The 24,572-nt window shown below is 42.2% G+C and overlaps 1 long non-coding RNA gene across 1 annotated transcript in view; it reads right to left on the bottom strand.

Moving 5' to 3' along the window:
- Positions 1 to 1,156, bottom strand: part of LOC135578307 (uncharacterized) — a 30,718-nt gene extending 29,562 nt beyond the window's left edge. The window contains exon 1 of the long non-coding RNA XR_010469797.1: positions 981 to 1,156. This is a non-coding gene — a long non-coding RNA (uncharacterized LOC135578307). The remainder of the gene's footprint in view (positions 1 to 980) is intronic.
- Between the last annotated feature and the right edge of the window lie 23,416 nt (positions 1,157 to 24,572).

The raw sequence follows: 24,572 nt of genomic DNA, 5'->3' as shown, positions 1-24,572 counted from the left end.
GCAGACAATTGTCTGAAATCTTAAAAACAGCAGTGCTTGTGTGGGTGGAGGATAATAAATCTGAAGATAATTCCAGCAAAAATAATTACAACTGACTCTTTCTTAGGGGACTTTCAGGTTGAAAGCACAGTGCAGAAACACCTGTATCATCTTCCAGACTTCACCTGGGCAAAGGCTTTGAAATGCTTCATGCAAAGCTCTTCAACTGAGGGAACAAATGCATTATTCTGTGTAGAGTACCATGCTCCAATAAACTGTTCAAGCTGCAATTTGTGTCTTGAATGCTGTGAAAGGCAAAAAGATATCTGAGTCATGCCAGAGACTCTTTCACAGTGAAAAGAGGTAAAGGAATAGATGTAAGAAAGAAACTTCCACAAAATAAGGGAGTCCTGGGCAATAAACATCCACAGCAGGACTGAGATGTGATTAGTCCCAAGAAAAACCCTCTTACAAGTCACCATAAACAGTCCCACTGTGAAGAGTCTCCATGGAAAGAGTGCCCAGTGGTTAAAGTGCTAGCCAGGTTCTTGAGAGGCTTAAGTCCAGCTCTCCTGCTTGGCTATCCACTCTCCATGTGAGCAGAGTAGGTCACTTGGGTTATGCTCCCACACCACACTGCAGAACAAGGCTAGAGATCATTCTGTGAGCTTTGTGCCGGATGGTACTCCTAAAACCTCACACAGAGATGCTAACACACATTTTCAAAGCAATACTTCCAATGTGCCCAGGCTGCTAATTAATCCAAACACATACTTCAGCTAACACAGCTTGCCTGATTCAAGGATAGCTCAGTTAACACTAAGACTATGATTTGTTTCATATGTAACTTGGACACATGAAACATGCCCTGTGTCTCTTTGCATCTCATCTCTCTTTCTGTACACCAGAGACAGCAATCATCACTGGCATCATGCACAAATAAATGCAATGACAATAGCGAGGCTTTAAGATACGGTGATGAGAAGAAAGCAGGAACCTACCTCTAAACACAACTGATCAGGTGAATCACAGTGTGATAATGCTGGTTCCAATGCACTGACATTTTGTGCTCACCTAGCATGCTAATGCCAAAACCACCATTCCCAGCTCCTCAGGGCTCTGCTGCCCCGCAGGCCCCTCCAGAGCTAACACAGCAGCGTGGCGGGTTGCCAGTCAATACCATCATTGTGATGCAACAAACAATGCTGAGTTCTGCAATCAGGTGACCATTGGTAACCCGTCACGGCTGGTTCTTCTGCTGCAGACGGTGTCAACAAGGTAGTAATGAACTGGACTTGGCTGCCCACACCCTTCAGGTATCACTCTGCTGAAGAGATAAGGTTGACCAAAGGTCTAGCAGGCATCATCTTTTTTAGCCATGCCAGTTTCCTATTTTCTGGGCTAGGGTCTTTCAAGACAGAGCTGTGGAGCTACGCTGCTGCCCCTAAGTTACTAGGGCTGCACTTCTCATCCATGGGGTACCCACTGTTAAAGTGCTGCAAGCAACACAGGGGGTACAAAGGACACCTTCCCCAGTCATCACCATGTACTTCTACTGTGGCAATGAGGGAAAAGGTTCTTAAGGGTTCAAAGTGAGATTTGGATTAAAACATTTTACTGACACTGATCTAAGGAGCTGCCGGGCATATCCTCCCTGGCCAAATCTATCTGTGTTATATTAGAGTATAAGACATATACTTTGCATTTAGGAAGACTTCAAGCTGTGATCCACTTGTATTGCTGTGTAATTACCGAGTCAAGTAATTTCATGTACTTCATTCTACACAGGTGACTCTTCACAGGGTACAAGAATAGATTTCTCTAACTCAGAAACACAATAACAAATCATTGTTTTTTTCCTTTGTTCTTCTATTCTGTCTTACCCTGCATCTCTCATTCCGGGAATAAGAGTGGCTGAGGTTGACATATGCATGCTTTAAACAGTCAACAGTATATTGTTTTTACTCAGAAGAGGAAAGGAAAGCAAGTCAATCCATCAGTGAAGGATGATTTTTTTCTCTCTCCAAGGATTTTTTGAAAAATGGCACAGTGCTATACAAGATGGTGAAGCTGAAAAGCAGCATCAGGCCAGGTGTGCTGAAAGTCAGACAGAGCTTTTGGGAACACTGCTTCATCACAGATGGTGCCTAAAAGAGGGGAGCAGACTGCTTTAGGGAGCTGCAAGAGTACGGAGAGCGAAGGAAAGAGCAGGAAAGTGAGACCATATTTGAGTGCAAACCCACTTTCTAAGAGAGAAGGACAGATAGAATTGGGAGGGATTTAAGGGGAATCTTTCTCCGGTACCACATCAGCCAGCCTTACATTGCATCCATAGCTGGTATGGTATACAGTTGCTTAATTACAGTTTCTTACTGGTGCTGACTTGGTGCATGAAAAAACTGTTTCTTACACACTCATATGTAGTCCCTCAAATTGTGTGTCTCTTCCTATAGAGGAAAAAAATCTCCTAGGTAAGGAAGGCTATCAGGAAGAAGCAAACTTCACATTTGTGTATGTACATTATTTTGTCCCGTTCAACCTGGGAAACTTCCATGGTTATGACACCAGGCAAGGTTAACCACCCCTTAACCTCCTCACAGACCTAGGACTGTTTTGCCTACCGCCTCTACTCATCTCAGAAGAAAACAACTCTTTGTGCAAGCCCACAAAGTTACATAGTTACCATTCACTGAGTCCCCAAAGAAGGAAAGAAGTTAGTAACTTCATCAGCTCACATTTTCAACTGTAAAAAGCAATCTCCTTTAACAAATATTACTTTTTTTCATGTAGAGGAGAGGGGCTTCAGCAAAACAAGTTATTCAGGCCAGAAGACAAGGCAGCCTAATAGTTTCCAGCAAGTGGAAAATCTGACAGCAAATTCTTACTCTAAATGAGGCATAAGAGAGACCTTAAACTAGTTCCTTTGCACCCTAGGTAAGCTTAACCACTGCTGTCTTGTGCACAAACCCCTAGCCCTGGGAATGCCTACCAAATTGGATCCTGCAAGTGAAAGCTGCCCGAGAAACCTGCCGGGTTTTAAGGCTGGAGCCAACTGACACTGAGCAGCTGGGTTTGTGCCCAACAGCTTAAATCAGTAAGGATTTTCCTGGAAGTTTCATGCACATACAGAAATCAGGCACCTCTGACTGAAACAGCTGCAGGGTGGGGCTTGAAAGGAAGCACCGAGGCACCTAACTGGGCACTTCTTTGTGGAACTTGCTCTTCGAAAATATAGTGCAATTGCATGTGCATCTCTGTGGTAGCCCATACAAAAGAAAACAGACTCTGGGCTCAAAGACCTTGGTACTTTTTGTTTAAAGGATCTGACTCTGGAAAGTCCCAAGCCAGACACTGAAGGTCAAGGCTAGATGTAACTTGAAGATGTTGACATAAAGCTGCTTGATACAGTAGCCAAGAAAATGTGAACCTTTTTTAGCTCTGTGTTCCCGAAACATGCCTCCATAGATAGCTGGTGACATATGGGCATAGTCACTGTTCTAGTTAGCACAGCTTTTCACAGAGCTTAAAGAAACTTTGAGTGTGGAGTATTGTAAACTAAGACACACCTGCTGGAACTGGCATTGGCTAGCGGATTAGGGTAAGTGCTCACAACCCAAGTCAAAATGCTCCACAGCTAATGACTTGACATTAAATCATAATCTTCTACGGAGGAGGTTGCCATGTTTTTGTAATGGAAGGTTTTTCCACTTTTAAACCACAGAGAGGTTAAAAGGGGTAACTTGATAATGATAATAATAAAGGCATGAGAACATGGTAAAGGCACTGCATTTTTATAAGGCCAGACTACAAAGATATTTTTAACAGTCAAGACCTTTATAACCTCCAAAACATAACTCACAAACAACTACGAAATGAATATACTTAGGCGACTGCTGGGCTTAATCCAGTGCAAGCTGAAATCAATGGAGGGACGTCAGCAACACTGGACTGAGTCCAGAAGCAAGCAAATGAAAAGCACAGCACAGAGAGTCATATCCAGACAGCCTTCATACAGTAGGCTAAGCACATCAGACACTGGCAGACCTTTCCTGGGAAATCTCAACGGAAAATCCTCAGTAAGGCAGAAATTGCCTCGTTTTTGAGCTACTGTGGGCATTCTTTTCAACACCAAAGCTAAGGTCCCAAAGTCATAACAAAGGCTTTCCATGGGGCTTAGTGGGTTTACTGTGAGTCAAGCTTAGTACAGCATCATTCCCTTCTTTGCAAATCCTGTTAAATTGTTTCCACTCTCTCATCACTATGTTTCCAGTAAAGACAGGTTAGCAGAGTCTAAAGGAAGCAAAAAAGAAAATCTCAGTTGCTTAGCAGTAAAACATATGGACAGAGTCTGCAAACAGCCTGGATGCTTTGAGCACTTGAGTGCTGAAGGCCTGTACTTGGGGTGTTTTAAACAGAACTGGTCAAAAGAAAACTTAAACAATTCTCTATGTTTGTCACTGATTCTCAGTGGAATCTCTCTCCTTCTGAGATTTCTGTACTTCCATGGACATTTTCAGTAAGTATTGCATAAAGAAGATTCACCTCTGGGTCTCCTAAATGGCTCCAAAACACTTCTGTTTCTCTGCCTTGGTCCTGTGTGGCCCCCAGGAGCAATGCCTGCTTGTGACTAGCTGGGAGAAACTCCTCCAACACAGCTACTCGCTTCTGATACCTTCTGTCCTTTACAGTAAAGACTATCTCAGCTGACAAACCACCTCCCCAGGAATTCAGCAGGCTTTAGATCACCATCCACATGGGGACAGAATACGAAACTGTGTTACTTTAAGGGAGCTGCTATGATTCTGATGTACACATGCATGGAGCGTGATATGAGCTCCTGCCTGGCTCAGGGAGGCAGCGGGAGGACGCGCTCGCAGACACACACACAGGCGCTGAGGAAGACCTCGGTCTCACTGTGACTCAGCACCAGAGCAGTGCTGCTGCTTTTGCTCATCTTCCCCCAATATAAAAATAACACCCAGACAGACATGAGATACTCATTGCACAGGGAAAACCCAAGCAACATGAAGATCCATTAAAGGCTACTGATTTAATGGACACATTAATGATAAATACTGCATGCATAGAGGAAAACAGCCCAGCAGAGTGGTGAAGTGCTGTGCAGATACAAGACTATTTGGTTACAAACAGGACATGCGGCAAATATATTAGCTATAAGAGTCACGCGCCTTCTGAGATCAGCTTAGCCTAAGCTGTTATTTCTCTATTGTTTCCCTTTAAAATATTTACCATGTACCATAAAATATGTGCAATGCTGCCTTTAACTGTGTGCTTGCCAGAGAAAGCACAGGTAAAAAAAAAAAAAAAATCAAGCAGCTTAAGAAACTTGAATGAAAAATATTCAGCTGGCATCAAGCATTGCCTCTCCACACAGACATATTTCTCTCAAGAAAGTGCAACTACTTATTAAATATTCTTATTGATGATAACTACAGTAGAGCCCTGGTAAACCTGGAGAAATGTCTCTTAAAGATCAGGTCGAGTTTTCTAGGTATAACAGTATGCTGCACTTAAATTGAGAGAAAGCTGCAAAAGATGTAAAACACATGCCAGAATCTATGGTGTGTCCCAGCTGAGTAAATTGATGGTTTTGAACAATTAAGAGGTGCCCATTATAAGTGTTCTTTTTGATAATGGGAAGTAAATGCAGGAGCTCTTCTTTTGCACAAATTCATTGGGGAAGAAAAGATGTTGATTATCAGCTGCTGTGCACACTCATCAGGGACAAAGTGCAGTCAGGAACATCTTTCCCCTGCCTGCAGCCAGTGCTTAATTGACTCTCAGTTAAGAAGTTTGTGGCAGAGATGAGGAAGACATCCAGCTTGTCCATCAGGAAGCACTGAATGATCACAGTTTCTTCTATAATGCATCACTCACAGACGAGAAACCAAGATGCTATAACTTAATCAGGGACCAAATAACAACTTACACACAGACCACAGCTCCTGGCACCAAGCCACATGGTGCAGAGTCAACCATCCCTCCTCTCTTCAGAGCACAAGCATCTCCGGCACCCAGCCGGGGTGGCACAGAAGTGAACTAACAAATGATAGAGTGGAGGCGGGGGAAATATTTTAGTCATCACCTGAAACATGCCAGAAAGTGCCCTCACAAAAGCACTTCCTCTTGAAGCTCTGAGCAGGCTCCAAGCCTTAATTCCCTGGCTTCAGCTTCACGTGTTTTCTTCATCAGAATTAGTCTGACAATGCGGGGGAAAATGGCAAAGGGATTTGTTTACACTGTACATGGGCTCCCTGTTCACCTGTTGCATGATTAGGTGGCTACATAAATGGCCCAAGGTGTCACATTCCTCACCCAGGCATTGACCCTTGAAATAATCCAGGCAACATGACTCTGAGTAGTTGGAGGGGCTATTTGTGAGAAGATTTGTCAAGCGGGGCTGCACCATAGAGTGTCCCTCCTATTTTCATGGGTGCATTCATCAATGGATCATCGTTCGCAGACAGAAAAATTCAGGCAGGGAAATTCAGACAGCGTTGGTGCAGAGAGTTTCCATGATCCATTCCAAGACTGGCTGCACATGAATGGGATCTCAACATTTCCCTAAACTTTTTTCTGAGGACCAGCATAAACAGCAATCAATCACAAGTTCACCAGCTTGCTTCCTTGTTTAAAAATACGTAGATGATGACCTTGAATAAGTTTTTTCTCTCCCACCCCTCCCTCCATGCTGATTATCTGATCCAGAGCCCATAGAAATCTGTGAAAACTTTAACACAGACTTCAAAGCGTTCTATAATCAGCTCTTTTTCATCTATCCCTTTCAAACACACCCAGCATTTTATGCATCACATAAATCTGGTGCCACTTGCCTACAGACCTCAAAGCATTTCCCAGTCATTAACAGCTCACAATAACAGAAGCAAATATTATTCTATAGCTGATTCTACAGCTCCTGAAAATGAGTCTAAGTGAGGGGAAAGAATTTAACCAGGATCATACTGAGTTGGTGCCAGGACTGTGACAGGAATCTGATTCGCTCTCCCCTCAGGCACATTTCCTCTATTTGCCTACTGGATTTAGCTTGAAAAGACTGTGAAGGGAACACGCAGTGAACACCATCCCTGTTTCTCCTGCCATAGCCATGAAGGTGGTTCTCATGTGTTGCCCTCTAATGCAGTATCAGAGCATGTTGTCCAGTTTTCAGAAAAAGGAAAGCACCCAGGCAAGCCTGATGGCAATGCCAGCAGGCCACCAGCTGATCCCTCAAGAGGCACTTGCCTCCCAGCTATAGGTCTTTCAACCATAGTTGTCTATCAATTCCCCCACAAAAAAGGAGATGTATAATAGTAGCTATATCCAGAGTACAGAGCTGCAGTGATGCTGTATTCACACAACCAGGAACGGCACCTGTATAGAGATTACATATTGCCCAAACTGATGCCCTGTGATCTTGTGCCCCATGGGCTGGTAGCTCTTCCAGAGGAGCACTCATCCATTGGCACCAGCACACACCACAGCAGGACAACAGAGCTGCTGATAGTCCTTCCTGTCACAGGCCGATAAGCTGAGGCCGGAAAAAACTCCCCTCTTCTTCCAGAGCAGTGCTACAGAACAAGCTCATCCATGACACAAGGGTCACACCTTCCTCTCCAGCATTCAAACACCTTCTCTGGCTAGCCAGCACAGAAGGCTTGTCTCACATCCTCAAACACATCAATGCCTTTTTCCTTACATTAAAAAAAAAAAAAAAAAAAAAAAATACTATCTTCTATGAAACAAACAAAAAAAACCAAACATTTTGTCCACTAAATAAGGAAGTTTTGGGTTTGGGTTTTGTTTTGTTTTTTACATTTTTAACAAAGCAAGAAATTGTAACAAATTTAGATCAAAATGAAAGCTAATGTCACCTGTTACAAATCTTTATTGGGATTTTTTAAAAAGGCTCTCAAAAAAAGCCTGGTGTCTCCCAATTGATTATAAAGCTCTGGTCTGAAATTACAGTTTATTCCCCATCTCTACTAAAGATCAGTATATACAAAAAGAAATCTCTTTACTCATCAATTTGCAAAGTGTTCCAGTTTCTCATGAGATATTGGATCTAACTGATCTAGTGTATTACTTCCCAGAAAAGGCAGAGCAAAAAGGGGAGAGCAGGTATTGGACTGTCTGTGGGGATCATTTAGAGAAGCTATGTGACATGATACTTGCAGCTGTTTCAATGCCTGGTCTCTCTTGCACTATCAAAAACAAATGACACACCAAAGAGTCAAACTGCTGCTAACTCTATTCTAGTTTACAGGAAGTCTGGGATTTAGGGAAAGGCAGCAAATGGGCGATCTGAAAGTTGGCTACAACTCCTGAATTTAAACTGAAGTTACAAGCCCATCTAGCACCCAATGCAAAACTCTGGGAAAGAACAGCTCTCATTCTGCAGCACCTTATAGACCCATGTGTCTGAACTGTCCCAGAGTCTCCACCTTTTTGCATTTGTTCATATGTGAATGCTACAGGCTCTCCAACACAGGCACTACCTTTTCATATTCTTGTCTTTCATTTATTTACTTCTGCCTAGTGCAATCTGTGACTGACTCCTCTTGGGTCTGCAAGGTGTGACCACAGTTCTTTTAGAAACCACCAGTATAGAGTTTTGCTTAGTATATTTGGTGGCATCATGTTCAATTGCAAGGATGATTTGTTTCCAAAATGTAACCTTTAACACTGATGATACTTGTTTCTTGAAAGGTTCCAAGAATAACACTTTAAAGTGTGCAGAAAATATTATGCAAACTCAGTGTCAACTTGTATAACTCAACTGCTTCACCTCATTACACATTTCTAGCCCATGAAGTTTTGGAAGTAATAAATCAGTGTTCCCTAATTTTCATAGGCCTGAATAAAACAAATAAGCAAGATGACATTAATTTAAAAGAAGCCCACAATACAGGTAAAAGATGTTAACATTTCTCTGGTTTCATTAGCACTGAATGACAAAATCTTGCTCACAACTAAATCCAACCTCACAGATCAGCAGACTGGTTGACAATGACACTACGGCTATCTGGTTTAGTTATCAACAGTCAGAGCAGATCATGCAGATAGCAACAGAAAGAATAATTTTCTTCTTATTTTGTATCCTCTTCTTAATATAATCACCTACAGAGCAGTTTACCTACTTATTTCAGACCAAAGTAGCTTTACTAAACAAAGCTGACAGTTTATAAAGTAGCAGTTTCAGATAACTTTCTTATATGAATAAATACCTGCAGATTTAGGTTTTAAAGAGAGGGGAATGTTACCAGAGCCAATGTCAAGGCAGTCTGTTCAAGAATATGTGTCAGCATGCAAACACACTCCACATGCTCCCACCAGAAACATTTCCCTTCAAAGTAAAAAGAGAATAGGAAAAGCAAGGTGTTTAGAATACAGAAATGATGACCTAGTTTTGATCTGTTATCTTCTTCTCTGAACCTGGCAGGATTTTTACTTCAGTTGGAAAAAATAGACAACAGAGGAGGTATTTATATAGGTTTTTCATCAGCAGGGATCTCCCAGAGAGCAGTAGGTCAGTCACCTGGCAGTGGTCTTCACTGAGATATACTCTTCTTCTTTTCTTGGGTGGACAAAAAAGCTATCTAGCTACAGGTGTTGATAATGAAGATAATGTATAGCTTTCTGATATTTTCTGATATTTTCTTATTTTTCACAGAATCACAGAATGTTAGGGATTGGACCTCATGGAGCAGTAACATCCAGATGAGGTTACACAGGAAGGCATCCAGGCGGGTTTTGAATGTCTCCAGAGTAGGAGACTCCACAACCCCCCTGGGCAGCCTGTTCCAGTGCTCTGGCACCCTCACCGTGAAGAAGTTTCTTCTCAAATTTAAGTGGAACCTCTTGTGTTCCAGTTTGAACCTGTTATCCCTTGTCCTACCATTGGTTGTCACCAAGAAGAGCCTGGCTCCATCCTCATGACACTCACCCTTTATATATTTGTAAACATTAGTAAGGTCACCCCTCAGTCTCCTCCAAGCTTAAGAGACCCAGGTCTCTCAGCCTTTCCTCATAAGGGAGATGCTCCACTCCCTTCACCATCTTCGTTGCCCTACGCTGGACCCTCTCCAGCAGTTCCCTGTCCTTCTGGAACTGAGGGGCCCAGAACTGGACACAATATTCCAGATGCGGTCTCACCAGGGCAAAGTAGACGGGGAGGAGAACCTCTCTCAATCTACTAACCACCCCTCTTCTAATACATCCCAGGATGCCATTGGTCTTATTTTTACATATGAGCTCCCATATTTTGACACTCACATTTTAGGAGCCAAACCTACAATCTAGTTTGTGAAGACACCTTTCCATAACAATTGCTGAGACAGGTGACCTTCAGCCTAATCACAAGGGAAAATCACTGTCCAGAAAAGTTGCATTGCAATCACATGGCCTCTCAAAATCATATGGACTTTCAAAACCCCTTGTTCTAGGGGGTCTCACCAGGGGAGTCCATCCCTTGCCTTCTGCTGTGGGGAAAAGCAATCATGCTTGCTTCAGGTGCCATTACGTGCCAAGCAGGTCATTAAAAACAGCTAATGGCTTAGGCACTAAACCTTGTCACTTGCCCATGTAACCTATCACATTGTCTCAGCACACCGGAAATAAATTTAACTAGCTTATGACAATCAGTCACATCCTTTCATCAAGGAAGAAAATCAGGGAAGTAATTGGGTAAAAGATGATGATTTATATGGTACTTTCTGATGTAGGAGCAAAGAACTGTTTCTACATCGTAACAACTTCAAATCCTTTCAACATAAACTAATCTGAATTTCTGCCAAGCCATAATTCTTATTTGGGTTTTTCTCTCATTATCATAGGTTTAAAAAAAGGAAGATAAAATAAATTGTAAAACCGTGTAGGTGCATGCGGATACATAAGGTAACAGCCACCCAAGTTTATTCCCTATTCATAATAAAACTTTGTATAAAATGCTAGGTCAGAATGATTTTCATGTTAACAACTGAGCTCATAAAGCTGGAAACTTCTAACTCTTAGCAAAGTTATCCTCGGGCCAAAACTTTGTTTGTACCTGTGCACTCATTTTATCCGTTGTATATTCTGAGTCAACTACGACTGTAAAAATGTCAACCTGCTTCATCAAGCAACTAGAGTAGAGTTGAAGAAACAAAACAAAGATGTCATGAAAAATAAATTACACAGAAATTAGTAACAGCTACTATTGGTATACAAACTAAAATTAAACTGAGGGAAAGCACTTGCAAAGATGAGGAGAGAATTGGGTAAACCTATCTGGGGCAACGGAACAATCCATGGTGGTTGTAATATGACTGGTAACATTTCAGGTCCACATGCCCAATCTAAATCTGGTCCAGTTTCACTGAGGTCAGAAGCTGGTACAAGCTGATGTGATGCTTGGTGGCAGTAGACATCAGCTGATGATTTAAATCGAACTCCTCTCAAAGGCCAGGAGTCAGGAGAGTAAGGATGCTGCCCAGGAAACGCAGAAAACCAAGGGTTACTTGCCCAAGCAAAACCTTTCCTGCTCATTTCTGATCATCATTGAGCTTAAGGGGAAGCCTGACCATCCTACTGAACCTTGACAGTCACACCTGCCTATTTATCTACATTCTGTAACTGTACTAAACCCCTCTGTAAGGCAGTAAGAATACAACCACAGAGAATACACATACAACGTTTCTAATCAACTCAGAAGCCATTTTTTTCTGTCCCTGAGAAGAAATTCACTAAATATGGTACTTTCTCATTCAACCTTTATTGCCTTTCATTAACTTCAGATGAAACACTAACTCTCTAAAAACAAAAATAATGTTCCGTTCATTCCCCAAATGCTGGCTTTGCAAACTCAAGCACACATTTACTAGCAAATTAAGCCTCTCTACCAGCTTCGATCAGTACAGTCTGCAGTCCTGCATTGCGTGACACAGTCATAACTCCGCAGCGCTCTCTTTAGATGAAGGTCATGTCACAGCTGTCCATAAACCTCTAAATCTGATGGGCTTAAACATCACAGGGTCAAAAAACAGTTCATATCCTGCTGATTGCATAGGAAACACATAATATCCAGCTCTCTCTCTCTCATGAAGAAGTCCATTTGTAGAGAGTTAGAAGAACGCACAATCTGTACATGTTTATACTGTTAAAACTACAACACACACAGGACTCAGAATGCATCCTATGAAGCAGTCTATGAACTACAATAGCAAAACATAGAACAACAGCTCCTTCACACTCCCTGTCCACTCAGCCAAAACCTGTTGAAGCAGCCAGTCAGAGAACTAGCCCTCCTACATAGCAAAAGTAGGCAAATAAAGGTTGTGTCAGGCCTGAGGAAGGTGGGTAACTTCACTTGAAAATTACCTGCCCTGAAAATCACATCTAGGACCTTTTAACAATGTTCTCATTTATCCCATCTTGACTAATAAACAAAGTGCAGGCAGCCAGTTCAGTTTCATAGATTTATCTCCCCGCACGACGAAACTGAAATGAAAAGCGACCATGTCTCTTACTTTGTACTTCGGTACCCATCCTGCTTCAAACATCAGAGTGTCAAGGAAACAAAGACGGAAGTGAAACATATACTTCAGATACAATGCTAGATCACTTCGGAAAACCTCAGCCCACGGAAATCTGGAAGCATGACAAAAAAAATCTTTTGTAGATATCTATTCAGGAGAATTATATATTGGAATTTTTGAGCAGAATTCATACAAAAGCAGCTGATAACAAAGCACTGACAATGTGCTGCAAGATGCAGGTAAACCACAGCCACTACTGTGGACTGCTGTTTCTGGAATTTTCCTCTTACAGTACTGTGAAGCTACACAAATAGCAGTCAAGAAAAGCATACGAGCAGATGCAGCACAGCAGAAAAATAAAGACCTTTCCAAGTGTAAATCTGCAACAAGGGTGGAAGAAAGCCCCAATGTTCTTACAGCCTGTTGACTTAACACCAACATCCCCCATTCAGACCAATCTCCTACTGGAAAACTAATCTTAAAACTTGTTGCTGTAACTGATTTGCATCAGAAATGTAGAGTAAAAAAATTCAACCTTCTAATAATGGCAAGTAAACCCACCCCATGTCATTCAGTAACCTTCTTTGCTTCTTGGACCTTTCATATAGAATCATTTTGGTTGGAAAAGACCTCTAAGGTCATCAAGTCCGACCATTAACCTAACACTGTCAAGTCCACCATTAAACCATGTCCCTGAGAACCTCATCTACGTGTCTTTTAAACACCTCCAGGGATGGCAACTCCACCACTTCCCTGGACAGCCTGTTCCAACGCCTAACAAGCTTTCAGAGAATAAATTTTTCCTAATATCCAATCTAAACCTTCCCTGGTGCAACTTGAGGGCATTCCCTCTCATCCTATCACTTGCTACTTGGGAGAAGAGACCAACACCCTCCATGCTACAACCTCCTCTCAGGTAGTTGTAGACAGTGATCAGGCCTCCCCTCAGCCTCCTTTTTTTCAGGCTGAACAGCCCCAGTTCCCTCAGCCGCTCCTCATCAGACTTGTGCTCCAGACCCCTCAGCAGCTTCATTGCCATGCTCTGAACTCTCCCCAGCACCTCAATGTCTTTCTTGTAGTGAGGGGCCCAAAACTGAACACGGGATTCAAGGTGCAGCCTCACCAGTGCTGAGTACAGGGGGATGGTCACTTCCCCAGTCCTGCTGGCCACACTAGTTCAGATATCCCTTCTTATGGTCCATTTTATATGATTCTGATCAAAACATACCTTCAGAAAGTGTGAATAGAATAAGCGTAGGAGCAATGTTTGTGTATCATAGGTTTCCAAACTTCTCTGTAAGTTCAAGTTCTTAGGCTGGCTGTTGCCCCTCATCTATTTGCAGGTGTCGCTGGAGAGGAAGCTGGTCAGAGCAGCAAGCACCATCCAAGTGGCAGGAAGGGGAAGCCTACAGCCTCCATACAGAGCTCAGCACAGGGTGCCTACCCTTCTCTGCCTTCACTCAGATTTCTGTGTCCTTCTGGTTTTTCCATGGTTCTCCTCCAAGAGCTGAAGCAGCAGTAACACATGAAGGTACTGCTGTGCCCTATCTGGAATGCATCTGGTTTAACTTGCATCTTTTTGCCAGCTAGCCAGACAGCATTTGCATTTTCAAGCCATCACCCGCAGTGACTTCACAGAAAGAACAAGTATTATCCAGCACTATTCAACAGTATTAATAATAATACAAATCTTGTTCTCAGGCTCATTTGCCTCCTCCCAGGCTCATACTGGTGCCTGACTCGCACTTCACGACAAATTCCCACTCTTCTTCACCACTGAGTGCTGTGCGGTAATCTGACGGACACTGGGATACCACCAGCAGGACAGTCTTTCAAGCCTGTTGGCATGTCCAGAACTATTGGTTTTATTAGTGTCTCTGGCAACTTAGAAAGGACAATCTCTAGGGTTTTGTAGCAGGAATGTAGCTCCCAGCATGGCTGCTAACCTGGCTGCCTTGCTGTGCTCTTGGAACCAACTCTGTGGATGGAGGACAATGAAGTGAGGCCAGGCACAGCTCCAGCACAACAAGTGGCTGCCGAGGTTTGGCTCCCAGGTGCAGGCATGCTGATGAACCAGAGTTACCTGCAAGACCTGTCACCCTATGTCCCACAAGGAAAGTAAGTGGCCTGCTTGGTTTCTTGGAAATTTTCCTTTGTTTCTCTTTGAAATGATGAAGTCTGAACACTGCTTTTAAGATCAGATGAGAGGGCTAATTCTGTAGGCTAATACACAGTTCAAACTAACATCCAAATGCATTCCATGAGAAAATCAAAATTCTGCTCATGAGCTCAGCATTTTCTTGTGGCAGCAACTTGTTTTCTGCTTTTTGAGTGACAGCTGTACACAGCTGTTAGTGACCAAGTGCTGCAGACCACTTAGCAGCCACTGCAGCTCTTCATATACCTATTCTGCCCTTTTAATTTGTTTTGTTCCCTGTTATGCTTTTATGGCTTAGCTGTTACTATAACGTGAGTAATCCATTCTGGGGACTTGGTGGAGGTTGCATAGCTCAATATGAGATGGTTTTGTATTGGGGGACCTCATAGATCATGGGAAAACATCCACAACTAACCAGCAAACTTAAGAGCCATCTTCCCAATTATATTCCTTCCAGCCAATAGGATTTATATTTTTGCATTCATGATTAGACATCTCACCATTGCCAGAAGGGACAGCAATTAGTATTTAAATTTACCTTACAACAGAACTAGATCTTAAATATACATGTCTAAGTATGATCCCAACTGGCAACATGAAAAACCTTGGCTGAAGGCAGGAGAAGAAACCCTCAAATCATCAACACAGAACAAAACATGGAATGCAAGAACAGCCTTTAAACAAGCACAAGGATATCATTTTGGGGTTTAAATTTGCTGAAAAAAAAAAAAACGGGACCACAGCTTGAAAACTCAGACTGGCAGATTTTCTTCCATGACAAACCAAACTAGCCTGCACCCTAAGCCACTCATTTTTCTCATCATTAAACTCACACTGATATCTGCAATTGTAGCATCAATCATAGTTCTTACTTCTTGATCTGGTACTATAGATTGTAAACAGCAATTTTTGCCAGATTTCTTGTCAACAGCAATTTTTGCCAGATTTCTTCCTTGCCTTTGGTAACAGAAAGCATTTAATCTTCTGCTTATGTACAGAAAATACCCTGAAATTCTGATGGCGGCCTACAAAAAGTGATAGTTCTTCCTCTAGTGTCAATGTAATCCATATTCTTTCCAATTTCTTTCACTAAATTGCAAGTTTAAGGGAAGGAATAGGTGTAAGTTTTGTGTTTAAGCTCTGTGCTGAATCAAGGTCTAAAAATGTAGTTCTCCACCTGTGGTCAATCAGGCCTAAAGAAAGGAAAAGAAAGCAGAGTGGAAGAAGGCAAAGAGAAACAAGAGAAAATATAAAGGAGTAAGGAGAAAGCAAATATAAAGAAGTAAGGAGAAAGCAAAAACAAAACAAACAGACACACAAAAAAACCCCAAACAAACAAAGGAAATCGTAATGAGAAAATAATCATAATGAGAAAAGAAAAACAACCTGTTAATAATTCTGTTGTATTTGATAAATATTTCAATCTGTGCATTCTGCAACATGTGCTTGATTTGTTTAATTACTCACCTCTGTTAAAGGTGAAGTTTCATTTCCATGTCTAGTCTAGCCCAATATTTACAATAAGAAGCATGATTAAGCAGTCACAGGGAAATCTAATCTCTCTGGAAGAGAAGGATAATTCTTTAGCAAGGAAATAACATCAGGCCCCATGAGAGAAGTACTTCCAGATTCAGATCAATTACCACCTTTTATATCACTATTACAATACCCCATATTGGTTTTTCCTTTTATATGAAAACTGTGAAGTAGGGAGAAAATAATCTTTATACATTTTTTTAAAAAACATATAGTCAATTTTAAAATAATTGTGTGGCATGCATGCTGCATAATGGCAATAAACATGCTGAAAATGTTTAAACAGTACTCCTGACCACAGGTACACATCAGTCAGGAAATAAACATAAGCCATGACACATTTGACCTTTTAGCGTTAGCTTCTTACAAACATTTAAGCTTCCAAAATTCAAGTAAGGAATTAAAGTTACCTCACTTATTGCCCTTTAGCAGGATGTATAGACACTTTTGAGAATACCATAAGGCACCTCTGTCCATCCCTAGGGATCTAATTGTGTTTAAAAATGTGACATCCTTCACTTAAAAGAGGCAGGTTCTGTAATGAGGCTGCTGGGAATGTGATGTTGCAAACGTATCAGTTTCTTTGTTCCCCTTCTATCTTGACACAGTCTTGTGATGTTTTGCTCTCAATAAATCACTTTTCTTTCTTAAAACACAGGCTGTCTCTGTAATGTACCACGGTGTCAGTGGTTGATTGCTAGATGAAGATCAACTGTTGAGCTCATCTAGATTGCTAAAGTAAACTCAATAGATAACTTAGTGCCAACTGGTAAGAGCTCATCAAGATGAAATTGCACAATCATATTCTTTGTTGACAATCTTTATCTGGTAAAACTTTGTCATCCATCCTTCAAATTTATCCTCTCATTACCTTCTCCATTTGACTCAGATGATATCCCCTCTCCTCTCTTCACAAAATGCTTGTTTCTCTTGAGCTCTACCCAATTCTGCCATGTTGCCATTACAATGCTCAGCCTGCCCAAGCAGGCTCTTTGGGTGGGAGTCTGGTTTTCTTCTTTTGACTGACTAAAATGTAGGATGCCCATTCAAAAACCTTGGGACTCCACAGAATTGCCTCACGGGCTCTACCTGGATCTGGGTGAGGTCTTAGCATCAGCAATGGCTTCACTGAAAAAGGAAGAATTTTACATGCCTTAAAATTATCAGAGTGCAGTCAGGAAGAGGTCTGCAGTGTCTTTCTCGTCCCCTGTTGTGTTGGACACTTTCCCAGCCAGACAGCCTGACCCCACAGGGTGATAATCTAATTCCCCTCACTCTCCACTTCCTTGCATTTCTCTCATTATCACAAATCTTGTTAGTGCTTTGAAAAGCACGGCACCCTGAGAAGTGAAGTTTTCTTAGTGACTAACTGTCCAAGGCAACTTGTGAAGGAACTCATCTAGATTGCTCAGAAACCTGCGTTTTCCCAGAAAGCTGGAAGCCACAGAAAAACTAAGTATCATTCAAAACACTGAAAAAAACTTTGGCAGCTCTGGTATAGCAACAGCTGCAAGTTCCATAACACAGAAAAATATGTGTTTACATTGGCGACCATCCTTAAGCAAGAGGGCATTACACTGTCCTTCCTCTGAGGGAAGGCTGCCAAGCCGATTTACACATTCAGAAGATAAACTGAAAATGTATCTTTCTCATTCTGTGTAATAGACAGTCTTACCTATCAGTCTGCAAGCAGAAAAAAAGCAGTATAAGTGCAGAGATGGCCAAAAGACCATCATTTCGTTACTTTGGGTTGATCAGAAGGGAGTATTCACTTACACTGCCGTGGCACTACCTGAGAAACACATATGACAGTTTCCCACACATTAGCCCCTACATTTATGTCCCTTTCAGCCTTACAATCTCCCATTTTCTAAACTAGGACTCTCCTCAGTTTCAGATGCTAACAGCAGTTTTGGAGTGGAATAATGAGCCCCAGACAAAGCCCGGCAGCAGTCTGCACTTTCAAACTGTAACATTTCGTCTCAAAACACAGCCTCTTAGGATCATGGAGAAACCAATCCCAATGTAAAGCCCTTGCCGCTCAGGGGGGTGGGGAGGCCTGCAGGCCACTGGGGCTCCTCCTGCCCCTCCTCCCGCCCTCACCTCCTGGCTCACATGGCTGCTTCTCACACTTGCTACAGACAGTGACATATATTTCACTGGGGACTGGTCCATGACCAAGAGCTAAAAAGCGTTGAGTTGGTGTATTGGAAGGGAAATGATCAGCTGCATCTGTGCTGGCCTTCCTCACCACTGAACGGGTACATCCATTCAACCCCCACAAGGACAAGGCAAGGCAATGAGCCTCTGGTTCAGCAAAGCAAGAGATGGTTTGTTCCTGGTCTTTCAGGATGTTCAGGGCAAAATCACTACACTTTTGCACACCATCACATTCCCTGGGTGTTGAGGTCAGTCTTCAGCCTGCAGTATTTGTTCACAAATCATTGCCAAAACCTTCATGTTTGAAGAAACGAACAAGCAAATAAACAAAGCAAACAAACAAAAACACAAAACCAAACCAACCAAACAAAAAACCCTACCATTAGCAAATGAGAAATGTTTAAGTTTTCACCCTGTGACATAGGTTGACAGCTGCAGGGCTGTGCTGCTGCAGTAACACTACTTAGGAGATGTAGATTTCTACTGATAGAAAAATGCTGTGTGCTGTACTACTAGACCTGGGAAACGAAATTGCTTTAGAAACAAAAGGTAACATGGAGCAAACAGCAGATATCAAATATATACTTCATTGAGCATCTTATGTTAGAAACTAAAGAACCTCTTGCAAAACCACCATCTACTGCTAATTGGTGTACCTCCATGAAGGTCAACACACTGAACAAATCTATATTTGCTCAAGATCTGATCAACATGGGTACACTTCTACCACTAACACATCATCCCATACAGTTTTCCCTGCAGTTGTATTGAATGTCCAAAGTGCAACTATATCTCATTTTGATATGTTTCTGTATTTTCATATCAGCCACTTAGCAACTCATTATGCGAGAAGAAAAAAGAAAGCATCCTTCTTTAAGAAAAGCAGTAGTGTCATGGAGATGACAGCCCCCTCTTTTTCCACACCTCACATACATTTCCATCACAACGCAATGAACTTTTAGCCCAGTGCTGCACTCAGGGAACAGCTTTGTCTCCCCGCTGACTTGATACTTCCCTTGTTATAATAATGACCAAAAAAAAGGCATCAGCTATGCTAATACAGAAACACTTCACCAGGAATGTAATTGAAGCCATCCTAATGCCCAGCATAGAGGATGTTGGCAAGCTATTAAAAGTAGGAACTTTGGGAATAAAATGGAGAAAAATCATTAGGCAACAGGTGAGAAAACTGTCCCTGATGCAGCTTTCCAGCCGCCTCCACTCTCAGAAGGTAACTCAGCAGAACAGCATTCTGGCACTGCTCTAATCTCCTGCAACTTGTACCAGCATTTGCTGTAAGCACAAGCTGAAATTTCATACTAGAAACAGTTATTAAGGCCTCTTACTAATGTAAGTCATATGCAAAATAGCCAGAGTAATTTCAGCAGGGTGTTTATGTGCATTTGAACAGCTGTTCTAAAGTAACAGCTCTTTGATCCACACAGTTATTTCTTGCCTCTTGAAGTGATGAAGATTTGGGAACAAAATATTCTTGCATGGACGAATACTGCTACTTGGTAATTAAGCGCATTGTAATTCACAGCACCGGAGGAATGCCAGCAAGGCAGGATTGTCCGCTGTTAGGATTAAAAAAAAGAGTATTCAGAAAACAAACCAGGTTTTGTCATGGTTGCCTTTCTAGTCTCTTGAAGGCCCTGTTCTCTGCCTATAAAACAGGAAGAACAGTACTCCCTTGTGAAACAGAGAAACTGATCTCATTTGTAGTGTCCAGACTCTGCTGTGTATGCTATTAAGCATTATTACATACTACTAATAAAGATGAGTTTATTGTGGTGACAGGTGCAATCAATGAACAGAGTCATGACATTTCCATGGCAATTCACTTCAAATATGAGTGTTAAAAGAGTCCACATCCTACACCTGTCCAGGACCATGTATTTGGCATCTGGCCACATGAATTTGTAACAGATATTAGGTGTCTTTGCTGTTCCCTAGTCCTATTCAAATGCCATGGAAATACAAGAAAAAGCAAAACCTGTAACAGACTGGAGATTTCTGTGGAAAACATGCTTTGCACATACAGTTGAATACTCCTGAACCATAAATGAGCTGTGGATTCTGGAAAAAGCAGTTGGGTAAATGTGACTGACCAGATGGAGGAAAGAGCATCCTTTTAAATAGAAGAACAGAAAGTGCCACCACAAATATTTTGGTGGCCTATAGAACTAACCCTTCTCTCCTAGATCAAGTCCAGTCCCAAAACAAAAACAAACAAACAAAAAAAGTATAAAAATTGATTATTTGCTGTTTAGCTTTATAAAGATGTAAGTAGAAAATTGATGAAACAACGACTGTAAAGAACAGTATTTGAAACATATCAGAAAGAAAAAGCTAACAAAAAAAAAAAGCCTGTACCCAGAGCTCCCCTGTAAAGCGCTGAAAACTTGGAAGGGTCACTCCAGTGAACCAGAAAAGCATGCAAAAAGTAGCCAAAAGGCTTAATAAACTGAAGGGCCTTGAGCAGTTTGAGGGATTAGGCATTGGTATATGCTTTCTCTAGAGTTCACAACCTTGCCTGCAGGAAGGAATAACTGAAAAGTTACTCTAGTGGTTATAAGCTGGTGATGTGTGAAATACACCATGTGCAGCTGACTGCTCAGCTCCAGTTCTCACTGACACAAAATACCACCTAGATAGCTACGGCCTTCAGTTGTGCTCTGAGGGTACTATACAACCCTTCTTTCTGAAAGAACTTAAATGCCATTGACGTAGCACTGTGGCCAGAAAAGCCCTCAGTTATCTTGTTGGATTATGCTTCACTTCAGATACATTAACGTCTAGATGTGGCGCTTAAGGTCTTTTCCAATCTAAACAATTCTATGAAATTATACAAACACCTCTGCCAAGCAGCGGAGCAAAATTTGCAGCTAAGAACAAATTAAAACACTTCAAAATGAGACCCCAACTCTTTAAGTAATGGAAATCTGGGAAAGACACCTTAACCTATGGCTTTGCTTCCCTGAGTAGACCACGTTGTTCTCTCCTGACAGGATCAGAAGAGGTTAAAACTGTATCATCAACAGAATCTGCAGCCCACTGTGCGGAGTGTGCAGAGCTCACAGAAGCTAGAAATATGGGTGGCATTTGAGTAGGACTAGGGAACAGCAAAGACACCTAATATCTGTTACAAATTCATGTGGCCAGATGCCAAATACATGGTCCTGGACAGGTGTAGGATGTGGACTCTTTTAACACTCATATTTGAAGTGAATTGCCATTTACTTAACTTAGCATTGTGTCCCATGGCCTAAGATCTTTATTTATTGTTTTGATTTCCCCTGAAAGTAATCCTGCCTAACCTCTTCAAAGGCTAGATTAAGTAGAGGAACTGCACAGCAGGACCACATATTGTTGAGGCAGCCACTTTGGACAATTGGCAAGCAACGCCTTATTAAAGCAAAGGTGTGAATGTAGGGCTTCTGATCACACCAGGGTAAGTTTCCTCTTCCCGGTTTGGGATTTGGTCCTCAGGAAAGAGCAGTCCCAGACTGTGCTCATGCACTGTCTGTATATACAAAAAAAAAAGAGGGGAAGTTGACCTTGCCTGCAGACAGGACCAAAGGGCAGACTCCTGAAGTCCCCTGACATACTTACAATCAGCATGCCTGTTTTTTACAGCTTTCTTTTCCAATTTAGAAACAGAGCCTTTTCTCATCTTGCTTGCTTCTGGCTGCAGAAAGGTCTCCAGCTATTTACGTATGTTGCAAAGGTGCCAAAAGACACATAACATGGCTGGCAGCTTCCAGGGGGCTTGGCTCCACTAACGCTGCAGCTATCCAGAGTTTTTTGGAAGCTACTTTATTCCAGCAAATCTTTTTTTTTCTGGGGACACTTTGATCTGACAACTTCTATACATATATACTCCCTAGCCTGATATTCTTTTTTAGACTTCATCACTGGACAAAAGGTGCAGAATGATTTCACATCCTTGATAGCCTATTAGCAGCTCATTTATTTATTATCCATGCATGAGCTGGCTCAGATGAAATACAAGTTTTTTAACCTATCACACAAAATGTGAGATGCATTGCGGTTTGGTAAACGTAGCTATGATGTCTTTTTTATGTATACTGCATCTTGAAATCTGCTAAAACAAAGATGTATGCAGAGAGCAGGAGCCATTTGCTCATCCCATCAATAGGTTTCAATTCATATTGATTAGATTTGCTTCTCCAACAAACACAAAAACTTTGGCTTTCTTCAGAAACAAAAGTTATGAAGAAAACCTGTAGTGAGATTAAAAATTTAACTTCTGTTTCAATTAAGAGCCCCAAACTGAATTATTTTTCACTTCCCTCTCTCCTTTCTCTCTTTTTCTTTTCAGTTTGGGAAAATGAAAGAAATCAGACAAAAGTATGATGGAACTAAATTGTAACTTGCTTACATCACTTCCTTCTATGTGTTTTACTTTAAAAGTTTACAAACAAATGAGAAACTGAAAAGACTGAGGAAAACATATTTTGGCTTTCCGTTCTTCTCCATTTTATTTTTCGGTTTTCTGATGAACTCCTCCACGGTTAGAACTCAGTCATAGTGAAACACTTTTGTCCATTACTGTTTCTAGGTAACCTCAATTAAAAGCTATGCAGAGTGACAAGGAAATGTTGCCAACACATCAGTCATACACTGTACAACAAAAATAAGTTCTTTTTTTTGCTTGTTTATGTTTTAGTGTTTCTGAATGTCAGAATGTCCCTCGGTTCAAAGGAGCAGAAACTTTTCCGCTACCTTCCAATGCTGTTCTCTCCAGTTTCCCCAGCATATTGTACCTCTCATATGCCCTTTTCATTCAGATCCCCTTCCAACGTCACCACTGGCTTACACACCCAGCAGAATTCTTCCTGCAACTTCTCACCGACCATCTCAAGATTGCCTCTCATCACCTCCTTTTGGAGCAGAGCCCCCTCAGCTGTGGAGAACCGCTTAGCTGCCATTGCTCCCTGAGATCCCACGTGTGCTTCTTCTTGATACTGCAGTCTGATGTGAAGGTGAACCTCAAACAAGAGAAGGAGACGAGTTAATTCTTGGGCCCAGCAGCTGCTTCAGCCAGTCACCACGGATTATATGCAAGCCTCAGTTGGGGACTGGATGAGTATTTTAAGAACCACAGATGCGCAGAAGGAAAGTCACCCATTTAACCCATGGCGACGCCAGCTGTGAGGAATGACATACAGCAGCATGTAGAGTTTAGCAACTAAGCACTCAAAAGAAAGTGGTATTTCTTAGCAAACCAAGCACACCAACACAGACTGTTCAAGCCAGGATGAAGTAGCATCTCATATAGACAGTGACTACTAGTGGGCTTTCTCCGAGTAGTGGAAGAGTATGGGATGTTAGAGGAAAAAGTTAGCATATATGGAAAATAGGCAGGTGTGGTCTGGCACTGGAAAGCAGAGGTGGATGGTGGGGGAGGGAAAAGCTGCTGGCAAGGGAGGAAACAATGAAACAGAGAGAAAAGACAACTGCGGGCTAGAACTCACAGTGAGGAAAACCCGCACGCAAGCCCCCGATGGAGAGAGTCCCCTCCCTCTGCTGAGCTTCCAGGCACGAAAGCTTGGGCAGAGACTCAAGAAACCCTCAGCACGCTGAGGGCTCTGGCTGCAAATATGAGTCATCAGCCCCCAGGATGACTCACAGCCGCACTTTCCTCCCCCCCACCTCGAGCGGCAAACGAAAATATAGATGAAGAGGAAGGTCGGGCTGAGGACAGTGCTACAAGCCAGGGAATTTCTCAGCCTCTCACTATGTCAGCACTCATGTCATGAATCTTTTCACGTTCAGCAGTTGGTGACTGAAGAGGAGACAGCAGTGACCATCTGGGGAAGGAGAGAGGGGTGCCATCCTCCCTCATGTTGCCTGCCAGGAAGGGAGATGTTTTGGCAACAAAAGTAAGTACCTGAGAGACGGAAAAGGGGCAACCAGTACTCAGTAGCTAGTTAGCAGGTGAACTAGGAACATAAAGGGTTTTGCATCTCATGGCTAATTGAGCTATGGCTGTGAGGATGGCACTACTGAATAGCTTGCCAGGCTGAAATCCTGGCCTTATTAGAGTCACTGGGAGTTTGGCAACAGACCTGAGCAGAACTGGTTTTCACCACAGCTTTAGTGCCACAAGATACAGCAAAGGTTTCAGGCCCAGGAGAAAGCCGAGCTGTGTTGCTGTCTAGGTGGGTGCACCCCAGTCA

The sequence above is a fragment of the Columba livia genome, chromosome 1 (assembly GCF_036013475.1).
Source record: "Columba livia isolate bColLiv1 breed racing homer chromosome 1, bColLiv1.pat.W.v2, whole genome shotgun sequence".
In the NCBI taxonomy this organism is placed as follows: Eukaryota; Metazoa; Chordata; class Aves; order Columbiformes; family Columbidae; genus Columba; species Columba livia.
Note: the sequence above shows the minus strand (reverse complement) of the source record. Positions and strands in the feature narration are given on the sequence as shown.